The following is a 15,996-nucleotide window of genomic DNA, read 5'->3' on the forward strand; positions in this document are numbered from 1 at the left end:
AAATGGTTATAGACAAATAGACTCTATGCTACACGGTTGAGATTTTGGCGACCACGGTCGGTTAAACGACCCACCAGCTCGTGTAGTTATCCGAGCGATGGCCGACAATTCCGGGGAGTTTGGTGGGAGACGACGCAAGATTTCCCCACCCAGTGGTCGTTCTCGCCACCGACCCCAGCCCACAACAATATATATTGTTACGAATTCCCGCCCGCCGGTGTGCGGACAGCCTCTTTTAGCCGAATCGCAGCCGTATGCCCACCGGACGGACAATTCAGTCGCGACTTTCCTTAACAACGCCGAAAACCAGTCAGGGGTGGGCTCCAAGCACACCACAACCTTGTCCGCACTCTACCCGCGCTACAGGGTCCGATCGCCAAATCTTCGAATTACCTGATTATTCGCGCGGGTAGATTACCGAGAGATTGTACCTCAACGGGACCGCTTGGAAACCAGCCGCTTAAGCAGCTCGCTTCCTTTTGGGATAACTGAGCGGTGTATTATCGCGCAGTCCCGTTGGACCTGATCACCTTAGCAGCTATTTAAAAGCCCACTCATTTCCGAGAGCAAGATGGCAGCTCAATGGAGGGAAAATGACGCGACGAACAAGTTACATTCAAAAAAGCACATTTATTATTTTACACATATACAATCAAGCAATAAATGAGTGAAACACGCATGCAGTTATACAGTCAAATACAATGCAAAGGAAAGAGCTAATACCGTCTATTCTTTATGTACAGTCACTTATACAGTTCTACTTGCGGACATGGTGCCACAACATTCATTTGAAAGCAAAGAAAAGCCCCAGGACAGACGAGGGGCAGACTGGATCTCTTTGGGTCCTTATTGCACAGAGCCGTGTAGATCGCAGAGGCTCCGCGAGGCCGCGCAGGTTACCTTCCTCGCTGGGGCAACTCGCAACGTTCCTTCCCCACGGCAGCTAGCGTAACCGCGGCTCGGCCGCGGCCTGGTGATTCGGGCCCCAGCTGGCAACGCCTGAGAGGAACGAATGGGTCTTCGGTCTTTTTGAGTTGATGCTCTCTTTAAGAACCCGTTCGTCCCTAAGCGATGCTCGGACCGTTCCAAAGCCCGATCAGCTCAGACCGTTCGGAGCTGGTTGGCGATCTCTCTCCGGCTCGCACACGAACACGCAGCTCCGCGCTGCACAGCAGGCTCAGCCGCGCTCCCCGTTAGCGCCTCCTCCGCTCTCCTCAGCTTCTCCAACTACTGCAGGCTTCAGGCTTCAGACTTCCATGTGGCTCTTCGGCCTCTCCAGACTGACACTCCACCTACTCACCACGAACTGGCGTTCCGCTCGCCCTTATATCGGGTCCGTGAGGCGAGATCTGCCCTTCGATCCCTCACCTCTGACCTCCACTGGCTCCACCCATTTCTCTCTTTTGATCCGAATTCTGAGGCGAAGCTTGGAGGGAGCGGATGTGATAGAAATTACCAACGCTGAAGGGAGAAGGAAACCACCGCGTTTGTTTGCAGCGATGCCATTCGATGTAGACTCGCCGTGGCTGGCGACAAGATGGCGTTGTTTCGGAGATGAAGGTGAGGCGATGTTGTTCATGTTGAAGGCGGTTGTGGAGAGGGTGGTTGGCGTAGTGGAGAAGGTGGTTGGTGGTTTGCCGACTCTCTTCGACGAACCAAGCCAGAGAAGCCACCACGAGCAGCTCGAGCCGAGCAACCGGCTCAACTCTCTTCCAAACAAAGCAGCTCTCCAAAAAGTCTCCACCCGAGCCAAGCCATGGCCTAAGCTCTACTGAACAACCAGCAGAAGCTGAAGCTCTACTGAACCACCAACCCGAACCAAGCAGAAGCCGAAGCTCTACTGAACAACCCACCCGAACCAAGCAGGACTCGAAGGCCTGCTGAACAACCACTCAACCCGAACAAAGAAAGGATCTCCTCTTTATCCTTCTCCGCCCCCTCCCCCGCGCCTGGCGTGACTCATGCCCTCGTGATCCATCCCCCGCTCAACCACGGGTTGGAGGGAGTTGTTGACGTCATGAATCACAGGACGGGAGGGCTCTTCTTCCTCTTCGCAGAAGAGGGGGAAGGGCGTCTCCATTGTGTTATGATCACTCCATAACTACTGAATTGAATCGCGCAGCGCACTTAATTGATTTCTGCCCATTAAACAATGGAAGGTGAACTATCTAGATAACAAGCACTTATCGGCATAACTGACTTAAGGAACCTGAATGTTGTGTGCGATCAAATTCCAAATTCGTGACAAATATATATATATATATATATATATATATATATATATATATATATATATATATATATATATATATATATATTGCTGGTAGAATTGTATAAGTAGAATTGCTGGTTAAGTGCATGATTGCATGTACATTATCGCATAGACCCCGGCTGTAGGCTTTTTGCTCATGTCTTGTCCCCATCCCCCCCCCTCCCATTGATCGCTTGCTTGTTGCTCGTGTCATGTCCCCATCCCCCCGCCCCCATTCCTTGGCTGCTTATGTACCATTGGAATAAATGTCCCATTGTTTAAATGCCGATCTGCTCGTTTGTATCATTTTCCTTACATTGACTGCCACAACGCGTTCGGGGAATTAACTGACTATTAAAGCCGATAAAGTGATAATCTGGTCCGACGGAACTTGGCGATTTAAAACTGCTCAGCAAAACGCACACGGGACGAAAACCCCTAACGGCTCGTTCCATACAAGTTCCCGTCGAGGTATAAACTCTCGGTATTTCTGTCCGCACGAATAGTTAGGTATATCGACAATTCGGCGATTAACCCTGTAGTGAGTCGACAGAATAATTGACAAGTTTATGGTGTGTTAAAAGGCACCTGTAGCTGGTTTCCAGGGTTGTCCGGAAAGCTACGACTAGATTCCGGCCTTCGGTGGGTGCGCGACCACATTTGACTGAAGCGGTCTTGCGAACGCTGACACCGGCGGAAATCTATAACTATATATATATATATATATATATATATATATATATATATATATATATATATATATATATATATATATATATATATATATGTATATATATATGTATATATATATATATATATATATATATATATATATATATATATATATATATATATATATATATATATGCACATATTGTACACTGTACACAGTTCAGGCAGACATTTTGAGCTCCCCACCATACCCTCCCTGCTCTTCTGTGTGTAATAAGTATATGGTTTTGTACCCTCAGGAGGAGAAATGGAGGAGGTCCACATGAACTTAATATGCAGATGGTGAAATGTATGTCGCTTTTTTTGGCTTGCTTTTGATTTGCATGTTGTCAGATGTGTGTTTGAGTAAACTTGACTTAACTTTATAGCATTTACTTTTTTTTTATCTTGACACAAAGTAAAAAAGAGATTAAAAAAAAATTATGAAAGATTTGTCAGAGGTAGAAGTTTTTGAAAAGCTAGGTACACACACACACACACACACACACACACACACACACACACACACACACACACACACACACACACACACACACACACACACACACACACACGTTTGTTCATTCCTCGCTCTATAAATGACTTCATCCCATTCCCCCACTACCTATTTCGGCACAGAGACAAAACAAAGGGATGCAAGAGAGGATGGTATGGAACAATGGACCACCAACTTACAAACAAGGCAACACTCAAAAACAAAAATGAGAAGAGCCATTAAAGCACATGCAAGTGTTCAAGATCAACCCCCAAATAATCAAAAGGATTGAGAAAGAAATGCAGCTGTTTAATACCACATTGAATATGACAGCACTCGGAAGGAAAGATCAAAATACCAGGAGTTAAGACACATCGGATCTTCCAGGCGAGACAGTCTCACCCCCCCCCCACCCTCTTGTTTCGCCTCGCTGTGGACTCACCGAGCAACCTCATGAGCAGGGACACGGATACACCCGAACATCGAATAGAATAACATCCAAAGAAACAGGAAAAGTAACCTATGCACTGATGTACATGGATGATTTAAGGCTCTCTTCACCGAACAATAAAATATGCACAGAATGACTGAAGTTAGTAACACGGAACTCCGACGATATTCAAATGGGATTTGGCCATTATAAGTATACGAAGTGCACAGTTGTACAAGGTAAACCAACAAAAATGGACAACATTAAAAAAGTACATACGGAAAATAGGACAATATATGAACAAGAAAACAAAGCATCATAGAACTACATGAGAGCAGAAGAGAGCACCAAACATATGACAAAGAAATGTGCAAAACAATCACCAAAGAACACCAACATAGAACAAGACTCATCCTGAAAATATTTCTCACCGTGAGAAACAAAATCAGCAATAAACCAACTCGGTATATTCAAAATAAAGACCACTTACTGCACCGTAGTCCCAAGAAGGAAGCCAGAAATAACCACACACACACACACACACACACACACACACACACACACACACACACACACACACACACACACACACACACACACACACACACACACACACACACACACACACACACACACACACACACACACACACACACACACACACACACACACACACACACACACACACACTATGCACTGGTAAGTACTTACAAAAGTTATGTTTAATTAAAGCTGTAACCTAACTTATGAGCAATCGCCTGATTTCCCAACTGCCCCGATCATCAGCAGGGCACCGTTTTTCATCGAGGTTTCGATCCTTTCAGCCCAGAACCTCTCCAAACAGCAGATCCACAACCCGGTCTCAGGTCCACACCAGTAGATTACTAAACATCAATGGACCTACAACCAAAAGTTGTGTCCAGACATTCAGTCAACTCAGCAATGCAATGTCCTTCTTCAAACTTATTACTCGGCAGAAAAAACCAAAACATTTTGACCAGTATGTTAATCACCTCCTTTCCGTCGTTTGTGTGTTTGTGTGTTTGTTTGTCTGTCTGCTCGCCTCCAGCACAAACCACTCAGCCGATCGTTCTGAAATTTTCAGAGATTAATGTGACCCGCCCTGCGACGATAAAGCATTTAACGTTCGTAAAATTCGGTTGACCGAAAAAGTCGACTTAGACCAATTTGCCAATTTGAGCCGAATTTTCTACAATCCTCAAATTTCATCCGATTGACCTGAAATTTGAAGACGATTTGCATATGACGTCGCTGGACTCAATCACCTATGAATTTTGAAGTCACCACCGACCAAAAGGTCAACATAGGCCAAACTGCTAAAATTCTCAATTTTCATCCGATTGACTTGAAATTTGAAGATCATTTGCAAATCATGTCACCAAATTCAACCACCTATTAATTTTTAGGTAAACATAGGCCAAAAGGTCAACATAGACAAAAGGTCAACATAGGCCAAATTTCTAAAATCCTCAATGTTAATCCAATTAACCTGAAATTTGAAGAGCATTTTCATATCAGGTCCCTGAATTCAACCACCTAATAATTTTGAGGTAAACAAAGGCCAAAAGGTCGACAAAGGCCAAAAGGACAATTTCGACCAAATTTTCGAAATCCTCAATTTTCATCCAGTTGAGTTGAAATTTGAAGAGCATTTTCTTGTCAGGTCACTGAATTCAACAACCAATTAATTTTAAGGTCAAGAGGTCAACACTGGCCTACTTTCGAAAATCGATAGATCGGCCTAAAAACTAAATATATCACTGTATCTCAAAAGGTTGTGGACAAGTTATGACAAAACAAGGTGTATGAGTTGGATATGTGACAAGAACAAGCGGATCCGATTTTGCTTCGGATCAAGCCCATCAGTGGGACACAATGTTAACTGTTCCTCCTGGCAGAAATACGCACTCCAGTGGGTGCCATTGTACTTCCTGCTGTTTTTCCAAGTTGTCACTCGAATGATTTTCATTTGTGTGTTTGTTTGTTTGTCTGTCTGTCTATCTCCTCGCCTCCAGCCCAAACCACTCATCCGATCGTTCTGAAATTTTCAAAGATTAAGGTCACCAACGCTGCAATGGTCCCGCATTGAAGTTTCGTAAAATTTGCTCGACTGGAAAGGCCTACATAAACCAATTGGCCAATTTGAGCCAAATTTTCTAAAATACTCAAATTTCATCCAATTGACTTGAAATTTGAACAGAATTTGCATATCAGGTCAGTGAATTCAACTACCTATTATTTTGGAAGTCACCATACACCAAAAGGTAAACTTGGCCAAAAGGTCAACATAAGCCAAGTTTCTAAAATTGTCAATTTTCATCCGATTGACCTGAAATTTGAAGAGAAGTTGCATCTTTGGTCATTGAATAAAACCACCTATTATTTTTGAGGTCAACATACACCAAAAGGTCAACTTGGCCTAAAGGTCAACATAAGACAAATGCCTAAAATTGTCAATTTTCATTCCATTGACTTGAAATTTTAAGAGCATTTAAATATCAGGTCACTGAATTCAATCACCTATTAAAGTTGAGGTAATCATAGGCCAAAAAGTCAACATACACCAAAAGGTCAACAATGGCCAAGATTGTAAAATCCTCAATTTTAATCAAATTAACTTAAAATTTGTAGAGCATTTGCGTATCAGTTCAATGAATTCAACCACGTACTAATTTTGAGGTAAACAAAGGCCAAAGGTCAAAACAGGCCAAAAGGCCAATTTGGGTCAAATTTTCGAAAATCCTCAATTTTCATACGATTGACTTGAAATTTGAAGAGCATTTTCAAGTCTGGTCGCTGATTTCAACTACCAATTAATTTTAAGTTCAAAGGGTCAACACAGGCCTAATTTATAAAATTGATAGATAGGGCCAAAAACTGAATATATCACAATATCTGAAAAAATTGTGGTTGAGTTATGACACAATCAGGTGGATGAGTTGAATGGGTGACAAGAACAAGCGGATTGGATTTTGTTTCGGATCCAGTCCATCAGTAGGATACAAAATGTGTACTGTTCCACCTGGCAGAGGTATGCGCTCTAATGAGTGCCATTCTACTTTTTTCTGTTTTGCCAAGATGTCACTCCATGAGTGATTTTTCATTTGTCTGTTACTTGGCAAATATATTTTATATTTTATGACAAATATGTTGATCGCCTCCATTTTTGTGTTTGTATGTTTGTTACTTGGCAATATATATATATATATATATATATATATATATATATATATATATATATATATATATATATATATATATATATGTATGTATGTATGTATATGTATGTATATGTATATATATGTATATATATATATATATATATATATATATATATATATATATATATATATATATATATATATATATGTATATACACACACATATTTCACAAGTATGTTGATTGCCTCCATTTGTGTGTTTGTTTGTGTGTTTGTGTGTTTGTTTTTGTCTGTCTGCTTGCCTACAGCCCAAACCGCTCAGCCGACCATTCTAAAATTTTCAGGGATTAATGTCGCTGACCCTGCGACAGTCCCGCATTGAAGATTCGTAAAATTTGGTCGATCGAAAAGTTCGACATAGGCCATGAGACCAATTTGAGACACATTTTCTAAAATCCTCAAATTTCATCTGATTGACTTGAAATTTGAACGGGAATTGCACATCGGGTCAGTGAATTTAACCACCTACTACTTTTGAGGTTATCATAGGTCAAAATGTCAACATAGGCCGTAAGGTCAGCCAAAAATAGGCCAAATTTTAATTGTTTGTATAATTGTAAATTTTCATCCAATTGATTTGAAATTTGAAGACCATTTGCACATCAGGTTGTTTAATTCAACCACATATTAATTTTGAGATTAACATTGGCCAAATTGGGCCAAATTTTCTAAAATCCTCAATTTTCATCCGAGTGATTTGAAATTTGAAAACCATTTGCATATTACGTCGCTTAACTCAACCACCTATGAATTTTGAGGTCACCACCAACCAAAGGTCAACATAGGCCGAATTTCTAAAATCCTCAATTTTAATCCAATTAACTTGAAATTTGAAGAGCATTTGCATATCAGGTTGCTGAATTCAACCTTCTACAAATTTTACGTTAACATAGGCCAAAAGGTCGACATAGGCCAATAGACCAATTCGGGCAAAATTTTCTAAAATCCTCAATTTTCATCTGATTGACTTGAAATTTGAACAGGATTTGCATATCAAGTCAATTAATAAAACCACCTCTTGGTTTTGAGGTCAACATAGGCCATTCTACCTTTTTCTGTATATACAGGCCACAAATGTCTACACAGGCCAATTTGGGCCAAATTTTCTAAAATCCTAAATTTCATCTGATTGACTTGGAATTTGAACAGGATTTGCACATCAGGTCAACTAATTCAACCATCTGTTAATTTTGAGGTCATCATATGCCAAAAGGTCGACATAGGTCAATAGGCCAATTTGGGCCAAATTTTCTAAAATCCTCAATTTTCATCTGGTTGAATTTTCATGTCAGCTTGCTGAATTCAACTACCTATTAATTTTAACTACCCATTAATTAACTACCAATTAATTTTGATTAATTTTAACTACCACTTAATGTGACGAGCACTCGCCTGATCTGCAATGGACATCAAGTCCTACACCAACACACCCATCTTCAGAAAATCCATATATCGATAACAACCAACAATATACACCCCCCCCCCCCCACCCAAGCAAGCGCGCGCGCATGCACACACACACACACACACACACACACGTCAGAGACTGAAGACTAACCCATGTAAAATGTGTGATACTTTCTAAGTTTAAAAAAGGTATTTCTGTGTGAAAAATTGACAAAACACCTTGAAACTCAAACTCTTACTGTACCTTACCATAGTAAAGTCATGTACCAAGTTTCAGTTGATTATGGAAAAGGGTAATGGGAAAAAGTCTGAAAAACCACAAGTGGGAAGGACGACAGATGGACAGATGAACAGATAGCAAACCTATATTCCCATCCAGTGTTCAGTTGTTCTGACTCCACCCCACTGCTTTACACCCATTGGCTGGACAGCTGACCTGACTCCACCCTAATTAAAATCATGCATTGCCATTCGTTGAAGCAGCACAGTTTGGCAGGCCTCTGGTCCTCGGCTTGGAATTGGAATGATCCCAGGTAGAAACATAACCGATAACATAATGGCACCTGCAACTTCGTCAGCAGAGGCATAACAAACAGAAGACGTAGCTCAATGTTTCCAGTAGTACTTTTCAAAGAGACAAGAAGAGCAAAAATTGCTTCCTGGTCTTGCATATTATTATTTCATCACCGAGAATCTACCAGCCATTTTTTCCTATTCAAACACCTCAATACTTCTGAAAGGACTGTAAACTACTCAACATTTCTTTTGACGTTTACAGATTGACTAATTTATGTGAGATGTACATTTCTTGCCAATACCGGATCTTTCCTTGATTGAATTACTGGAGCTTGTTGAGACATTGCTATGTGGCTTATCGGGTACATCAGAGGTGGAGAGAAATGGCAGAACATAATTTGAGCAGAAGGAACATCAAAAGATTGACAATATTTGTTGTTTGATCATTTCTGCAATTAGAAACACGTTCATAAAGCTTATTTATTTTTCTTGAATGTTACCAGTGATCTAACAAAGAAGGGATGAAAAAGTTTTGATTCAGCTCAATGTTCACTTCGGAAATGCAAATGCAAAAGCAATTATGAAAGAGTACAGTTAAGACATATCATTGTATGTTTGTGTCAATGAGGCATGAAAAGCCAATGACATTCTCTTTACAGTGTCTTGGGCTCTTGAAGGAGCTTACACATTTATTACATGGAGGACAGCAGTATTAAGAGATAAAGGACAAATCAACACATTATATGAGATTATATTCTGGGGTCACAGCCATGAAGAAAGTGCTCACATGGGAACACCAAATCGGGCAACTCTACTTGTCTGCCATTAAAAGGCAATAAAGCTTCAGCCTTATTGCCTTTTAATATTTCTCTCAAGAGATATCAGTTTTGCCAAGGGCATAAGGTTCTTCAGCATCAAGAACCCAATCAGGGTAACTCAAGACCCAACTCACAATAAAGCGTTGTTCATGATACTGCATACAAATGTCTTGTACTGTGTGCGAATCACAAAGGTTCCAATAGAACACTTGTCGAGAAATATTACGCTCAGGTGATATTTGTCTTTGGAGGGCGACCTGAAGATTAGCTTGTCCAGGACAAGTCGTGACTGATGGTCAGGCAAATGAGCTCCAAATACTGCAACTCTATTAAAGGTCAATCGCAGTAAAAGACTGCAGGGTTTGCAGTGTGCTTTTTCTGTATCGACTTCGTGAGGATAGAGATTTACCTGGCCTGTACCACGTGGTTGCAGCGATGGAATTTTTTTTCTATTTCTTGCATTATATTATACAGGTGAGTCGAGAGGTTAACAATAAGCGAGAGGATCCATCTGCCAACATTGGTTGTTGGTAGTCGTTAAAGATCACATGTTGTCTTCTGCAATGAGGAGAGGAGTTATTGCAAACACCCTGGTATGAATTCCAAAAATCCTGTTGCAACAACTGGAAAAGCAATGGCAAACTACCCTTCATAACCTTTTTTTGGAAAAAAAATTGAGGCTCATGTCAGAGCAAGAACATGGAACTCATCACATCATTTTAAAGCCTTTTTCCCTGAGCAGGGGTCAGCTTTTTGAGGGCTCCAATCATGGTACCCTTTCTTGTAGCAATGTTTTGATGGCCAGATGCCCTTCCTGACGCCAAACCTTAAGTCACCTTCGACAAGCAGGGATAATTACCAGTATACTGGTGCTCATTTCGCCAACCTTGGAAGGATGACAAGCTGAGTCAACCCCCTTGATGTTAATTCCGTGGCCAGCAGGGCTCGAACACAGGACTCTGAGGATCCCAAGCCACCACACTCACCACGAAGCCAACACCAAGATAATAGCGAGAATATGGAACTGAACAGCTATAAAAGAGTGGAAATTGGGGAACACATGAACAGCATGGTAGAGAGGCACAGCAGAGGGACACTTGGAAGAATAACAAAGGGTGTGCAGAATAACGAAGAATTAATGGGAGTGGGAGGAGAACACGGGGGTAAAAAAGCTGGATAAACTCAAATACTCCACTATAGGGGTGGAGGAGGGAGACTGAAAGTACAGGAATGGAAAACCCAGAATGAACAGTAATGGAACAAAACCTGAAAGGTGGGTGGGGTGGAGAGAGACAGGACAAAACAAAATAAACAAGAAAGGAAAGTTAATGATGTTGTTTCCTATGCAGCCCCCTGTGGCTGATGGTTGCATCATTTTCTGGACGTGCAGCTCTGCCGCTGATGTGGTTTCCCTGTTACCAGTAAGCTGGTACTCATTTTACCGACCTCGGAAGGATGACAGGCTGAGTCAACCCATCTGGTGTTGTTTCAACGGGACGACAGGGGTTCAAACTGAAGACCTTGATATCTTAAGCCAGACACCTTAACCGTTAAGCCAATACCAGGCAGGAGAGTTAATGAGGGTAGAGAATATTATGAGTATTGATTGGGGATGACGTGAGGAAACAAAGAAAAGAATAATCTGGAAGCCCTGGGGTGATGAGGAAGACATGAATGAATATACACAGCAACTCCACCACCAATGCAGGAGCAGCCTGTCAGAGCAGAGAAGATAATCACCAGGGAGACACAGAGAAGAAACTTGTAACGAAGCCAAACAAACTATGTGCAAGCGGGATTCACAAAACCACAGGTGCTGCTCATAACAAACCACAGGGTGATTCTTTTTTCCTCTTCAACCAAGATAACGCAGAGGTGGTTGTAATAAAATTACTTTAAAACTATTGAAACGAGATGCAAGTTGATTCCATTCCCAGCAGGTCCATGCTTATGTGACTTACTCGCTCAAAGCAAAAATAGATTTCACTGCTTTCCTGCATCCAGACAGGTCTCTTTTGCATTTTTAGTTGGATGATTGGTAAGTGTTTCACGTAAAATAATTTGTAAAAAGACAATGTCTTGCGTGCCAAGAGGTAGTGTGAAATCACCCATTGATGGTTCCTTCCTTGAACTGATAGCCAACAAAACATGGCTCTATTCTTACATGACAACGTGGTATGAGTACTTATTCAGGTGATACAAAATGCTTGAACTGACAAAGAAACATCAGCTTGGCAAGGCGGCATCCATCATGCAATATTATTTTCTCCAAGATGCATCAAGTCTCTGATGTAAACTGTCTATTTTATATCTGCAACATTCACCATCAAAGAAGTATGACCAGAGAGAAATAGGAGGCTCTGTAATAGTTTCACACAAATGGTGATCAGCGTGGTCTTGCATCAATATCATCATCATCATCATCATCATCATCATCATCATCATCATCATCATCATCATCATCATCCTCTGACCGGGTTCGGCTGGGTGGTTTTCAATTACTTTCACAACAGTCAGGGCAATAATTTGAAATTTAGCCAGGGTGCCACAGTTAGATATTTAAAGTCCAGCAATGACCAGTGCTGGTAGATAGGTCTTCTGGCTTAGCTTATTTCTGAGGGACGATGCACACACCGATGGATCACCCTGAAGGTGAACACCAGGATGACAGTTCATAGCCAGATTGAGATTCAAAATATTTAATTACATAAACGGCTCAAATATGAGTGTGCGTACCTCTGAGCTAACCTCCCAGCTCATGGTCTCACGTAGAAGTCGAAAAATGAGTGATATTTTGGTGAGTAAGTGGAAAATGTTTGTAAAAGGTTAAGTAGAAAAGATCAGTCGCATAAGAATAGAAATAACACAGAAAAATGAATCGATTTTTGTTCATTTCAGGCATTGAAATTTTATTTCAGACCTCAGAGTTTTTTGACCATCCTTCATATTTTTGACTTGCTGCAAAGTTTTCAAAAGTCGTGGTAATTTTTCATTTATATTCAGATTAAATGTCACCTTTTTGTTTTATCAACGTGTGAGTTACAATGGTGAAGTGGTGAGTACGAATTTTAGATGTTTTGTCAGAGTTAATTTAACACTCACATTCATTTATTTGACACTTTAGGTGTTTACAAATTTCTGATATAACAGAAATTATTCTCGAACATTGAAGGCAAAAATTGTAAACTACTGTGTTTGTTTTTTTATTTGAGTAATGAATAAGTTGATTGAGCCCCTAGAGATGGAAGGAAATTGACAGCCGACCAAGCTGTTTGCAAATATGCAACAGAGAGGTCCAAAATTCGAAAAACAGGTATTTTAAAAGCCAATGATAGCCAAAATCTTTAAAGTAGAGCAACATTTCGCCTTAAACTACCAAAGGACGCAGCTCATAAGCAGATGTATGCCAGCAAGCATTTCATGCATCAAAGATCATTCTTTACTATTCTCACTGCATAAACTGATGAACGGTCTGACAATAGACTAGTCAATATACTTTTTTTTTTTTTACAAAGACTGAGGCTTGTCGTGGGTTTGCAGGATTGCTTCGAGGTATGCAGAATCCAGGTGAGACACCTCTGAGCTGTCTAACCTGGATTCAGTCTCGACCTTGCTATAAACTCTGCCAGCATGGTGTCTTGCATTCAAAACGATATATAATTGTGTGTCCAATCCATAAGAAGCATGTTCAGCTGGAGGACCTGCCGCGAGCACTAACTGTTGGTGAACATTAAAGGTCCCACTGTGTTCTTTGTTGAGAGGAGACGAATTATCGTTGACCTGGTAAAATTCCAAATTCCAGCGAGTCAAACATCTGCTGGTTTGAGAAAGACTGTTCCCTCCGGCCATCTGCCACGAAGGTGGGAATAATTGTGGAGGGCAGCAAATGGAGGAGTACATACATATTTCACATGTAGTGAAAAGGAATTAGCAGACTGGATAAATTATACAGCTTTATTTAAAATTTGTAAAACGAGCATATTTACTTTAATTCTTTCTAAATTTTATACGAAGCTAAATGAGAATTAGGTTTTCCTTTCTAGTTGATATACATTGCATATAACTCCTGATATCTATTCAACGTCATCTTTCAAGTTGAGAAAGCATTGCACCTCATAAAGGGTGTGTGGGTGTATGTGTGTGCGTGTTTACTGTTGATCACAGTCGTTTGGCCACTATTGGTATTGAAAAAAAAGATGTATATTTTCATCAAATCTTACCCTGCTTAAAGAAAGACAATAACTTTGTATGTTCTCATAAGAATATGTCCAACATAATCAATCCCTAATGGTGTTGTTTACCTGCCTTTTGACACTTTTTAAACATCTTCATCTTTTCATTGTAAGCTTTGCAATAAAATTTGGCTCCATTAGCTTCATTCTGTGACTTCAATTTAAAATCCCAATAAAGCCGGTGTGTAGTTTTACACTGGCAGTCCATGTCTGTACATTATTCTGAACTTTTAAGTCTGCATTAAAAAATGTACAAAGATTTGTGAGGAGGAGGTAAAGCCCAAATTCGCCATCCAAGACAGATAGGTGTTGATGTACACCTTTGAAAATGCAAGTGACCTTTGGAAACTGTCCCTTTTTGACAATGGTCTATGACATTGCTACGAATCCGTGGTTTGAGGCTCACCACTCAAGGAAGCACTCATGTTCCTCCCGAATTCCCAGTCCTGAGGCCACTGAGCACAAATAACTTTGTGTCACGGTGGGTTGCTAGCCTAGCGCGAATGCCAATTAGTCAACAATGTGGTCCAGTGTCCTTCGTCTAATTACCTTTAACTGGGGGTCACACGGTCTCCTGATCGGGGGATGCGCCCTCGGCTGTGCACTAAGCTTATATTAATTAGGTCTTAAATGGTGCAGCCAAGTAACCATGAGTGCATAGCGGACTTGGATGAAAGCCGATTAATTGGGGAATTATAACCTCCTGGCATAACCTCGATGCAGACGGTGCTAGACAAATGAGGGAAAAGCCAAGCACAAACAGTTCAGAAATGAAATTCAACAAAAGGGGATTTAATATTTACAGAACAATGTAAAATGCGAAGATACATTGCTGTGCAGCATTTTCATGCACAAGCAAGCAATAATCAAAAAGGGGAAATGCAGTATAAAAAAACGAGAAGCGCACTCTGTAGAGTGCATACCTCCACCATGCAATGTCTGATCCATGAGAACATATTGGGCCCAATACATTTTTGAAATATCATGCTATACAGTACTATGTCGTTTTGGCCCTATCCCTCAATGGTGAAGAATCTCTTTAAAAATTAAATCATTCTCGTATCCAGATCCAGATCCGGATCTTCAGCAAAATCTAATCAGTTCGTCTTTGTCACACCTCCAACCTGTCCACAAATTTTCATCCGGATCCATTGAAAACATTTTGAGATATCCTGCACACAATCAAACAGACAGAAAGCCTCCTTCACATAAAACATATGAAGCTAAATGAGAATTGGGTTTTCCTTTCTCGTTGATATTCATGGCTTATAACTCCTGATATCTATTCAACCTCATCTTTCAAGTTGAGAAACCATTGCTTCGGTGGTGAAAGGGAGAAGAAGGGAGAAGGGAAGAAGCACCTTTTCTGGGAAGAAGCACCAAAAGCAGCACCTTTTCTGGGAAGGGAGAAGAGGGTGAAAACATAACCTCCTTCACCTTCGGTGGTGGAGGTTAAAAAAAAGTGTACACGAGAATAATGATCACAAGCAATGAAGAGTGCAAGCAAGTTCAAGAAAGAAAATGGACAAAAAGCAGAACTTAACTCTATGCCTTACCTACCAGCTATACATATGGCATGGGTACCCAATCAGACCAACCAGGGAAGGAGAAGATAATAGAAAGACGAGCGAAAGGATGAGGCTTATGGGCGTCTTTGCTCATCGGGTGGGGCGGTCGTGTCTCTGCAACCCAAATGTTAAATGGAGGCGTCAGAATGAGGAATAATGATGGTATCTGAAGGTGCTTGGTCGTAGAGGTGCGGTGGGTGCTCAAAGTGCATGTGGTGCAAGAGGAAACTGTGAGAGCGTGCATCAATGGTGGTGGACTGAAAAGGACAGTTGGTGGCAGCAAGGCCACGTCGAGTTCCTGTGTTCAAGTACAATGACATATCAT

The 15,996-nt window shown here is 41.0% G+C and overlaps 1 long non-coding RNA gene across 1 annotated transcript; it reads right to left on the reverse strand.

Moving 5' to 3' along the window:
- Nucleotides 1-14,901: 14,901 nt before the first annotated feature.
- On the reverse strand, nt 14,902-15,780 carry LOC147034594 (uncharacterized). Its single transcript, XR_015060292.1, has 3 exons — nt 15,664-15,780; nt 15,465-15,500; nt 14,902-15,275 (listed from the first exon to the last, which is right to left on the reverse strand). It is a non-coding gene; the product is annotated as an uncharacterized LOC147034594 (long non-coding RNA).
- Between the last annotated feature and the right edge of the window lie 216 nt (nt 15,781-15,996).

The sequence above is a fragment of the Eptatretus burgeri genome, chromosome 1 (assembly GCF_056783735.1).
Source record: "Eptatretus burgeri isolate ZD-2024b chromosome 1, Ebu_testis_v1, whole genome shotgun sequence".
Taxonomy (NCBI): domain Eukaryota; kingdom Metazoa; phylum Chordata; class Myxini; order Myxiniformes; family Myxinidae; genus Eptatretus; species Eptatretus burgeri.